Source organism: Anas acuta, chromosome Z (genome assembly GCF_963932015.1).
Source record: "Anas acuta chromosome Z, bAnaAcu1.1, whole genome shotgun sequence".
NCBI lineage: Eukaryota > Metazoa > Chordata > Aves > Anseriformes > Anatidae > Anas > Anas acuta.
This window is the reverse complement of record NC_089017.1, coordinates 48,314,015-48,326,400: the sequence shown is the minus strand read 5'-3', so window position 1 is coordinate 48,326,400 and position 12,386 is coordinate 48,314,015.

Genomic DNA, 12,386 nt, shown 5'->3' with positions numbered 1-12,386 from the left:
TTTTTGGCTGTTTATTTTTTTTTCATTATTTCAGCAGCAACTTTGAAAGCCATCTTAAGGCATAATTCTCACTTTGATGGAAAATCAAAGAGCTGGTCCATCTAGGCTTTTCCTGTAGTGTCTTTTTATCATGCTTAATGTGCTGCTCCTTTCAATCAGCGTTTTGAAGTACAAGGAAGGAAGGATTTCTTCTGGTAAAAAAAAAAAAAAAAAATGCTGCTCTTTAGGACAACTTCCCTTTTCAATAGTGCAGACGCAGCTCAGAAAGTGAGCTTTTAAAAAGAGGAGAGGCAGAGAAGAGAAAGCCCCAGTGCTGTGACATCAGATCCCAGGCCACTCTCTGGAGAAGAGAGCAGTGTCACAGCAGAATGAGGGGTGGTAGGAGCTTGCTCTGAAACCACATCTGCAACAAATCTGTTGAACAAGGCGGCACTTTTTTTTTTTCTTTTTTTTTTTTTCCCCTCTCCCGTGACCATTCTCATGCCTGTAACTATATTTCGACATATTCCCACGGGAGGGCTGCTCGGCAAACACTGCTGCGTGCTAGAAACACCCCAGAGGTTCCGCTTGAGAACTCGGCTGCTCCGGGAGGGCAGCCCTACCTCCCGGATCTGTCTTCCCAGCTGAGTTACTCGGGGAACCACGCAGTGCCAAGCCTGAGCAGGAATGCTCGGAGGATGCCAAGCTCAAGCAAAAGCTGAGAAGCTCAGCAGTGGCCGTGGAGGTCAGGACACCAGCCCATGATACAGCTGGATCCCGGCTACCTCTGCAGAGGGGCAGGGGACAGAATCTGGTGTGCAAAAAGTTAGACGGGGGGGGGGGAAAAAAAAAAAAAAAAAAAAGAAGCTGCAAGCATTGTCATTCAAGCTGTTGTACATAGCCACTTATGTTTTATGGCCACATAATCTGTTTGGTGGGGGATTACTGTGACTTCTAAATGGGAACCATGCCTCCTTCAGCACACCAGGAGTTATTTAATGTGTTTTAATCTTCGTGTTTTGCATGGCTGCAGACTGTATTTCACACGTGCTAGCCAGACCACTCTGTACAGATTTCCACTCCATTTCAATACAGATTTCTTCCTGAGAGAGTCCACAGTACTCTTGCAACATCCTTGATGCTTTCCAAATAAGATACAGAGGGGGAGAGCAACAAGCAGGTGAGAGTCCTGAGTGCTTTGAAAGATGTTTGAGGGTACTGTTTATAATTTTGGATGACAGTTTGAGCTATAGAGCCCACTTACACAGAGGTATGTCTTTAAGCATAGTATAGGAACCACGCTCCTTGTTTGCTCCAAGCGCTCAGTTTGGGCCTTGGGTGTCTCACAGAGGTGCCCTCAGAATCAGAAGAGCTCAGCGAGGAAAGAGCTTCGTCTGGTTTCGCTCTGTTATCTGATGGGCATGGAGTAAAAGCTGGGTGCTTTGCATTACTTGCATGCTAACCTGCAGCATCATGTTAAATTTTATTTTGCCTCTGACGGCCCTTTTCCCTTCACCTTCTGTCACCAGAGACCTTGCAAGACTTCCAAAAGCAGTATCCCATGGTGGTAATTCAGCCTGTCTCTAGGCTTAGAGGTGCTGCCTGAGTCCTAGACCAAGTTTCTTCCTCAGTCAGAGCGACTCAGGTTGTGATGTACGCCCTTCAGGTGGATCTGGCAATTGCATCAGTTGCCAGAAATCAAACGGCAGGTGACGCACAAAAGCGGGTACCTCTCTCAATGCTCCTGGTGTGGGCTGATTGCTCCCTGCTTCAACTTCAGATGCGTGAGACAACCACCCCTCGGCTGAATTACGATCATTTTCCAAAGTTTCCCCTTCTTTGGTGTGACGTAGCAAAGTGCAAGATATGACACAGAAGTTGCGTTGGGTTTCCCCCCACCAACAGTAAATGAGATCAGGAAGTGCAAATGGCAAACCCTCAGCACATTTGGGCAGATGTCTCACCATCCGAGCCACCCTGACACGTCTGAAATTCCTGCTTCCCTCACTTGTGCTCTCAGATGCCAGCTCGGTGCGGCCCTGGGAGGGTTTTGGCTCAGGGAGGTGGTCAGGCGGTGGCTGCTCCCCCACATCGACCTGCAAGTCAGGCAGGCATGAGGGCCAGATTCCTGAGGGTACAGGTTACAGGGACCAGCTGCAGCTCTTGGGGTGCCTCTCATGTCCTGTGGTTTGGCTGTGGGAGCTAACACACACACTCTTCCAATGGTTTGGTTTTGGAAGGTATCCAAAACCTGGGGTCAGCTGCCCCCAGAGCTGCGCTGCAGTGCCTGGCTCCTCTGCTCCAGCCTGGTGTCTCCTCAGAGAAACCACCACCACTCTTGCTCTGAAGGAGCTGCCCTGCACTGCCTGAGCTATGCCAGCCTGGGAGCAAGCCTCCAGCTTTTGCTTGGCTTATTGGTTATTCTTTTGTACCAAGCAAGGCATTTCCCTTTGGGGCCCAGCAGAGCAGTCTGTCTGCTAGTAAATTTCCAGTACCCGCAGTAAACACCTGACACAAGTCCACCTGATGCCCTGCAAGCCTTGAGGCTTTACACACAAACAGAAACTCTTCGCCTCCCTCTCCACCTCTTTTCCACCCTTTCTCCATGCTGCATCTCCCCTTGGGGCCCTGTGTTCACTAACCCCAGTGCTTTTTCTGCTACCCCTCAGCCCTGCAGTGCTCTGAGCCCAGCCGCAAGGATGGGAGCACTCACCTTCACATTTTTCATATAGTCATAGAATGGTTTGTGTTGGAAGGGACCTTAAAGACTATTTAATTCTGCCTCCCTGCCATGGGCAGAGACACCTCCCATTAGACCAGATTGCTCAAAACCCCATCCAGCCTGGCCTTGAACACTTCCGACTTTCACCTGTCAATTTGCAACAAAAAGCAGAAATTTTCCATTCAGTGAGTTAGCAAACGGGCTGACAGCTGCATGTGCAGAGGAGAGACACAGCGCATCATGTCAGCACTGTGAGCATGCAGGGTCAGTGCTTCCTTGCTGCCCCATGCTGGGTAAGACCTGGGTACAGCCACAGCAAGAATGTTGCCCTAAAAGCTGGGCAGCTTTGCAGGTTTGGCTCTCAGCTCCAAGTTGCTCCTAGACAGCACTTCTGGCAAGGTTCATGCTCAGCACGATTCAAAGGGGGAGAAAATAAAGGAAGATCCTGGAGAGAGAATTAGACACAAAAAGAGAGCAATATAAATGCTTGAGCATAAAATAAATATACAAACAAACAAACAAACAGCATTAGGAATCTTGTAACACGAAACTTGTAACTATTCCCCAAAACACACATTAGAAAATTGGCAACCTCCAGACAAATAATAATACATAACAAAGGTGCCGGATTACCTCTACTGCCTTTCCCTGCTCTCCAGAGTTCGCAGCTGGGGATTAAACACAAGTTGCTGGAGGGGAGGTCTTCCAGTTTGCCTCCTCACTGAAGGTTTTTGGGGAGAGTCGGGTCTCTCCATGTGCTGGCCATCAGGGCTGATCTCAGGACATTGAGAGCTCTCCCTCTTCACCTTCATCTTCTCTCTGTCACAGTGCAGGTGTTTGTAGTGGTAGGTCAGCAAAATAGTTCCTCACTGACTACCCCAAAATCTGTTTCCAGACAGTCTGAGAGCGTGCCCTTTGGGTTAAGTCACTTGAACACCTTTAACCCCAGCATCCCCTTAGGATCACTGCGTGCTGTCAAATGTCACTGAGGCCCCACTGATCACTCTTTCTGGGGGTGTCAAGGGACATTCACACCTGTGGGTCATGGGCTGAGAGCAGCCAGGTGGGCTCCCCGGCGCAGGCTCCTGGGGATGACTTGTGGCGAGAACTTCCCCAGTGCTTGCCCTTTGTTCCTTTCAGTTTCTTCGGATGAGGCACAGGGTGGGTGTGACTCATTGCTGCTTTCGGGAAGTGGCAGGGGCTCACGGCTGTGCTGCTCGTCATCAGCATCCTCCCCGATAAGGCTGTGCTGGCTGCAAGGCTGCAGGTGGGCTTGGCAGGCTGGGCATCTCTGGGCTGTCTCTTCTTCTTCCTTGCCTGCCAGCAAGGCACATGCACGGGAGGGTGGGATGAGGAAGCCTGTGCCCCTGCAATGTCATGCATGTTCGAGCACCTCGGGGTATATGGATGGGGAGAGTGCGATGTTGACGGCGCTGAAGTAAGAACCTGGGCAAACAGGAGTGAGGTAGCGTCTGGGACCGCAGAGCAAATATTTGCCTGCAAAGCACTTCGGCAGATAACTGAGAGGCAGCCAGCATGGGGCGGAGGTGTCCGGAGGAGACAAGGCGCTGCTTGTTTGCTCAGCAATGCAGAGGACGGGAATGCAAAGCCCGGGTGACCCTGGCCTCTCAGGCAGTGGCAGAAGGTGAAAGACAGGAGTTGGGAGGGCACATGTGCCCAAATGCCCTCCCAGCACTGTTCAGAGATGAGAAGCTACAGCCAGGCAGCAGCAGGAGTCCCCAGGAAGGGTGGCTTCCCCCTGCAGACCTCCACCAGCCTGCAAGTGGTGCCTGCTGCCACCGGGACGTGGTGGGCCTGGTCTCCAGCCATACCCTGCCCTTGGTCGCAGGCCCTGTGTATAAATATTGCTGGCAGACAGCAGCAGTCACGTCAGGAGAGAATGAGGTGGGATAAAAGATCTTCCTCCTGCACCCTGCACTGCTGTCAGTGACCATTAGGAACTTGTGGAGGGAGAAGTCGCTCCGGGACCTTACCTCCTCATTAAATATTTCTCACAGAAATGCCACAGATTTGTTTAGAAGCTTTTGGAGACGGAACAAACTCCTGACTTCTTCAAGAAGAAGTTAACCATGCAGGATGCGGAACAGCCTGTCCTTGGGCTGACTTTCAGGCCTCTCCTCTGCCACCATCATGAGATGCCCTCAGGCCTTGTGCTGCAGGGGGTGGGGAGTGGTGCTTCCCTGCGCACATCTCCCATTCTAGTCCTGGTTTCACAGAATCACAGAACCATTAAGGTTGGAAAAGCACTCCAAGATCACCTGGTCCAACCATCCCCCTAAACCCTGTCATCCACTAAACCCTGCCCCAAGCACCACGTCCAGCCTTTCCTTGAACACCCCCAGGGACGGTGACTCCACCACCTCCCTGGGCAACCCGTCCCAGTGCCTGACTAAATGATGATGTTTCTTAGACCTCTGCCATTTCTCCTCTGCTCTGGGTGTTAAGAACCCTACTGTCTTTTCTGTTTCCTCATACGCAGCTGTTCCAGTCATCCTGCTCCTCAGCCTCCTTCCTGGTTCCGCTGCAGCCATTTGCAGGTGTGGAGGCCAGAGCTACACGGAGGTCTTGTGGTGCAGACACACCAGGGGCTTATGTTAACAGCAATATTTCTGGTTCTTTATTTCATTCCTTGTACTTCTTGATCTTTGATTTCCAGTTCTGACCCCTCCTGAGCACACCAAGCCATTCTTGGCACCTCCTGGGTCTCTTTGTGAGTGGGATCTGTCATTATGCCACCACAGCAAGGGTTGCTTGAGCCCTATGCACGCTACATGTATGCTGCATTCAGCAAAGCCGGGTTTCATCTCCCACTTGATTGCCCAGTTACTTTGACATTGAGGGAGCCTTGTGCTGTCATCAAGTAAAAGGATAGCTTGCTAGGCACCTGGCTGCCAAGTAAACCTTGGAAGTGTAAGTAAGGGAGCAAGGCCTGTGAGTTTTCAGCCTCTGAAACAAGTGTGTAAAGGGTATGCCTTACCTCATCCCCAACTTAGCCACCATTGCAACTTGTCAAAAAAGCAGAGAGGAAGGATTGATATGCAGAGATCTACCCTGCCCAATCTTGCCTGAGTTGTTTTCGTTTTGAGGCAGCCTTTGGAGCAGGTTATGCCTTTGGAAAGTCAAAGGCTGCTCCAAAGCCTGGCTTGCAGTTCAGCACCCGATGCTGTTTCTGGGGAATGCTGACTTTCCCCACGGCAGATGGAGCACTCATGTGACACTCTGTACACTATGTATCATCTATTTACATCTTTTTTTACATTAGCAACAGATGGCTTGGCATAATTATTTTTTTTTAAATTAAGGGTAAAATACATCTAAAACTTAACACATTTTCTGGAGCCTATGTTTTTTACTTTTACAGCACTGGTGCTAAGGTCTTCATCAAAAGGACGTCCCTTACCCTTCCATTAACTTCCTGAAGAGGTGTCACACTAAAGATGCAGGGAGAGGGTACAACAGTAAGTAAGCAGAAACTCTCTCCATTGTGCAAGGGAGACAGGAAAAGGCAGCAACAAAGCAAGAAAGACGAAAGTGAGAAGAAACAGACTTAAGGGCAGTAATAAGAGAGCAGGGGAAGAAGAGAAGCAATAGTGCTGACGAACACTATCCTCAAAAGCTGATCTGACTCAGGTCCTTCAAAAGCTTGAGACTGCTTTATAAATACAAAACTTACCAAAGCAGGAGTTCAACAGTTGGTTTTTGTCTTGTTCCTCTTTTGGCATACAGGGCTGTAGGCACTGGTTCCTTGCTACCGAATTTTCTCCGGAAAAATGAGGTTTGAAGAGGGGGAGGAGGGTTAATGTAACCCAGGACTTCTACATGCTCACATGACTCCCAGAGTTGGGGGTGTAAGCGAGCTGCCAGCTTGGTTTGACCATCAGCAGTGCTGATGCTGTCAGAAGAAAAGAAGAGGAGCTATACATGATAGACCAAGAGCAGCCAAGGTACTGAAATATCTTTATCAGACTACATTTGCCTTGAAAGCAAAAGGGCTTTGAACAATTAGGGAGGAAAAAAAATCACCAAAGTTGCCGTGTGGAAACATGATACTTTTGCACAAAGTCCAGCCTTGCACATGGTCAATATGAAAAGCTGCTGCCATCTGTTGGGAGGTGGCTGGGGCATGGTGGGAGAAGGCTGCCAGAGTAGGACCCGAGAATCCAGTTGGGACACAAAGGATTTAACCTCCATCCTCACTGCAAAGGACCATATCCAAGGGAAAGGAGATCTCCATGGGGTATCATACCTGCCCACAATCTCAGCAGGGCTGTAGTACTATGACTAGGCAAGGTCCTGGTATGCCTTGTGTCGATGGGCTAATAGGAATGAGTACAGAGCAGTTTGGGATGGAAGATCGTTTTGATTGTATGAAACATCTCTCAAGGGAAGGGCCATGCAGGGAACACCAAGATCTGCAGACAGAGTTCAGGGCAAAGGCTGCAGGACCTCTCAGTGGCCAATAGGCCAATGGTGCACTGCATTTATGAATAGGTCTGTCCCAGCTTGGACGTGTACATCTTTTGGCTGAGATACCACTCTTTTGCTAGATTTTGCTAGATTATTTTGACCCATGGACCTTCAATGCAGAAAATCAGATGATGCGCCTACTGTTTCTTGCTTGATGTTTCTTAGCAAGCAAACATGGTATGGTGGGTGGATGCAAAGCTAGTTTACATTTTTACGCTAGTTTTACTCCTCTGTAAATCCTACTCAGTAATGACTAATCCCCAAGTTGATTCCCCTTTCCCATTCGGATTATTTTATTTTCACTAGATTTTGATACTTAATACAGTTTAACCATTTAGAGTCTACCTGTTATGATTTTTCAAGTGCTATAAGGCTGGCTCTAGGGTAGTACCCTAATACTGCTTACTTGTAGTAGTGAATACCAGGATTGTGATAAAACCAAAGGCAATGGAAATAATAAGACACCAACCCTCTAGAAAAAGCAGAAATACTTGAAGGAAAATGCACTGAAAAAGCAGATTGCAAAATAAACTATGGCAAATGCCTATGAGCAGTTGAACAAGTAACCAAGGACAGAGGAGCCCACCCATCCTGGGTTTATTCATGAATCTTCCCATAACAGCAGGGGCAGCTTGGGCCCTGCAGCCTCTGCTTAGCAGCTCTCATTTTTTCCAGGAACAGTGCTACGCAGGACTCATTGTGCTGCACTGAAGCCAGGAGGATGCCAGCAAGGCAAAGAGCTATGCTACTTTGTGGAGAGTTGTGCAAGTAATTCCTGCTGGGCTTAGGTCAGTCTGCAGAAGCTCAAAAATGGCAGTGAGTCCCCTGGGTACTGTGGGGTACGCTCACCAACACTGGGACAAGTTGTCCCGGCTGCATCTGCAGCCTGCCTTTGCTTTTTGGCTGCTTCATAGTGCTCATGGGATCACCACAGGCCCCTGCTAGGACCTGATCTCACCGCCCTTTGCAAGGAAGCGTGCCTCAGTCGGGGCTGTTCTTTCGGGCATTTTCTGGTGGGTTGGTGCTACCCTGCCTCCCTTTCTCCTCCAAAGGGTAAGGATCTACCTACCCACTTCCTTCTCCCTTTCCTTGGCAATGAAGCCCCTGTAGTGCAATCTCCTGGATTATGGGGAAGTGTTTCAGCTATTCTCTATGTCCTTCTGTCCCCAAATCTACCATGGCATCTGCAATGCCCCCAGCAAGTCAGTGAGGGGCTCAGCAGGGTACAGCAGCCCAAAACAGAGCACGAGGTAGCGCAGGTCTACTCTTTGGGGCCCATGTGGCTACTTCTGCTGGTGAGCTAACATCAACGCTTACTGCAATCACCTCATTCTTCTGCGCAAGATGAAACAAATCAATAGCAAAGATCCGAATCCAGGAAAGGGTTTGCCTAGCAGGACAGAAGGGGAAGTTCATGGGATTTCCAGAGAAGCAGCTCCGGTGACACCATGTTGACAGTCCTTGTGGTTTTAATCATGTGACTTATATGCCAATTTTATTTATTTATTTATTTTCTGGAGCTCTTGTAGTTGTAATACTGAGTTCTCCTTCTTTCCCTTTCTTATACAGAAATTTATTTATTTATTTATTTATCTATTTGTTGGAGGGAGCTGTGAACAAAACGATGAGAACAAAAACCCCAGGGGCTCAAACTACCTGTATGCAAATAAAGGGTGACACCACAGAGCTTATTTTCAAAGCAATGCCTTGCTTTTCTTCAATAAAAGAAAGTTGCACCCAACAGCCTCAGTGACAGAGGAAACCAATCTTTCCAGACACGACTGAAACTTTTTGCAATAGCTCCTCAGTGCGTGGGCTCTACTGCAGCCTCCCAGGTGTGAATACAGCCCTGGCTGACAGCAGGTCCACTTCAGTGCCATGCCTCTGTTTTTTTCTTCGGTTTCAGTCATCAAACGAAGGGCATCGCTGAGAAACCTAAACCAAAAATTCTGCTGGGATTCAGGTCCTTCATCCTTCATGGGGAAAGGCAGGAGATGAAGGGTGCCCAGCTCCGTGAGCAGGGAGGAGACAGAAGAACGGGGCTGCCCATAGCCGTCTTCTTCCAGTTGCTGCAGCTAACCTTTTAACGAGACATGTTTCTCACCTTCCTTGCCGATGAGGGGTAGGCAGGAAGGTATGTCTGGGGATAAGGTGCTGAGTATTGTGAGATAGGAGCAAGTGATTCATCAAAATTTGCTTTGTGATATTTACTGTGCACCACAGTAAGATAGTGGGAGGGGAGAGATACAAAAATGTGCAAAAGAAGAGAAAAATGACCCTAAAACAACTTCCGTTTGTTTTGTTGGATTCTGAAGACTCTAGAGAGAATGAAAACATCAGCTTGACTTAAACCAGCTCACTCATGAGGCATAGTTTAATAGCTGGTTGGAGTCAGCTTGCATTAAACAGAATCCCATGAATTTCTGTGATGATCCCAGGCATGAAGGCAACAGCAGCAGCAGGTAACAGAGCCCCTGGCACCCAGGGGCTGAGACGGTGGGGAGGGCAAGAAAGACCAGAGTGTGACCTCGTGCTTTAGAGAGCAGCAGCACATCCCAGGGGAGGATGGGAAGCATCTCTCTCACAAAGGTGGTTTACTCATAGGTGCTTGCTCTGCATAAAACGTGGTACAGGTTGTTTTCACGTTCTGCTGCCTCCCTGTTTTGATATTAGAAGAAGTAAGTTTCCAAAATGAAGGCAGAAATAAGGGGTACAGGGAAAAATATTCTTGACTGTGAAGCACAACATATGCTAGCGTGAAGCTGAACAGCTTTCCATGTAACATATTCCAGCCAACTCATTCGCAACACCTGATATACCCATGGCTCCTCATTAGTTACCTGCCAACAATGAGCAATTGACTTAATATTATCAATTGTGTTCCTTTCCCCTCTCCTTCCCTCCCACCAATTAAGCATCTGTTAGTCATGAGAACTAATCCTCTTCTTGGAAAATAATGGGACAAACAATGAGTTTTTTGTAATAAAATTGAATATTATTGTAAGTAGTCATTAAGGTGTCCTGAAATAAGGTGGAGCCACATTGTTACCTCAGGGCTTTTAAGCACTGCAATTTAGCAAAGCTCCTAGGTAAAGGCATGCTGGTCAGGCCTGCTGGCTGTTGTGTACATGTGTACAGATGAGGCTCGTTAGAAACACAAGATAGACTTGGTCAGATCAGGACTTCTCTTGTCCCATGTCTATTAAGGCCCAGAGCCAGCTACCTTGAAAACAAACTTTTTTCATTCATCTACCTCTTCCTAAGGCAGGGCTAGCAGTACAGATGACAGTCTCAACCAACATGAACCTGAATTTGCCTTTAGAAGCCTCCCAGCAGAGTTCCCACCATTGTCCCAGACAATATCCTCTGCTGGTTCACCTAAGCAAGTTTGTTTTTCTAATCTAAGCCTAATTTGGTACAATTCAAGCTCCATGCCACTTTCTCTAGTCATACCAGATGTATAGAATAGCATTTCTTTTTAACATACTTAAAGACAGTTCTCTTGTCATCCTCAGTCTACTTTATAGACAAAACACCAATCTCTTCAATCTGTCTTCACTGTTGCGTTTTCTAGACTTTTTGTAATTAATGTGCTTTTTACCTAGTATTACATAATGAAAGAACTACAAGGTATCTACTTGTCCTCACAGAGGGCTATAAACTAAAAATAACAGTAGATCACAAAATCATATTTATTTATTTTTTAGGCCCTTTTCCTCTTCACCCCAACCTTTGTCATCTCGCTGTCCTTTGATTTAGTCCACCCAACAGCGAGGCCCTAACTCTTGTCGTACAAGTTGCAGTGGAAGTTCCCAAGGCAAAATCTGAGATTACCGAGACACGAAGAAAACCAAGCTATGACTGACAGACTGTGTGTGTGGATGCTGACGAGACAGACGTCCTATGTAGCGCATTAGCACCCTAGATCTCAAAGAAACAGGGATGGGAGTGTGACTTTGTGCTCTGTCCCCTCAGAGCAAACGCCCATATGGCTTCAGGGGTTGGTGACTAGCAGGCTGGTGGTTGGTAGCAGAAAACCTGCCTACAACTGCATCTGAATTATAGCTTCAGCTCTCCTAAAAGAGCCATCTACTGTGACAGCCTTGTCCGGGGAACACTCGTCTTCAGCCGAGCCTCCCACAAGCAAATGTAAATGCAACAGACAAAAGGACAAGTGTGTACCATCAAATTTTCAGGTTTATTTAATAGCTTTTTACCAGATACATAATTAAATGTGTTTCCATAAACATGGAACCGTGTACCAAAACAAGCTAAAAAGTTTATCACGGAGTTTACCCTTGGCAAGTTTGCAGATGACACGAAACTGTGCCAGATACACCAGGGGGCTGTGCTACCATCCGGAGGAACCTCGAGGGGCTTGAGAAGTGGGCTGGCAGGAACCTCGTGCAGTTCAGCAAGAAGCGTGAAGTCCTGCCCTTGGGGAGGAACAGCTCCAGGCACCATGTACGAGGTGAGCCGTTCCCTTCTGTGCTGCGTGGGTGACTGAGCACTGGCACAGGTTGCCCAGAGAGGCGGTGGAGTTTCCCTCCTTGGAGATCTTCAAACACCACCTGGACATGGTTCTGGGTAACCTGCTCTGGGTGTCCCTGCTTGGGCAGGGGGTTGGACCAGATGGCCTCCTGTAGTGGGTTTAGGTGGCAAGGTTTTGGTAGCAGAGGGCAAAAGGGGGTGGTTTCTGTGAAAAGAATCCAGGAGCTTCCCCAAGTTAGGTAAGGGCCAGTTTCATCTGCCTCCAAAAGGGACAGGCTGCTGACCAGAACCGAGCCAAAAAGTGATGTTGTTTGTGCCTCTGGGAGAGTAGATTGAAGGGAGGGAAAAAACAAAACAAAACAAAACAAAACAACAACAACAAAAACTGGTATGCCATAGCAGCTGGGAGAAAGGACTGAGGCAGTGTAAGGGAAGCAGCCCTGCAGCTCCCAAGAGAAGGGCCGCAGGAGGGCAGGAGGTGCTGCAGGCAGGCAGGCAGCAGCAGTTCCCCTGCGGGCTGTGCAGGGAGAGGCCCCTGGTGGAGCAGGCTGTCCCCCTGCAGCCCATGGGTCCCCCATGGAGCAGATCTCCACGCTGCAGCCCCCCCATGGGTGGAGGAGCCCCTGCTGGAGCAGGTGGATGTGGCCTGGAGGAGGCTGCGGCCCATGGAGAGCCCCCGCAGGAGCAGGCCCCGGGCCGCAGCTGC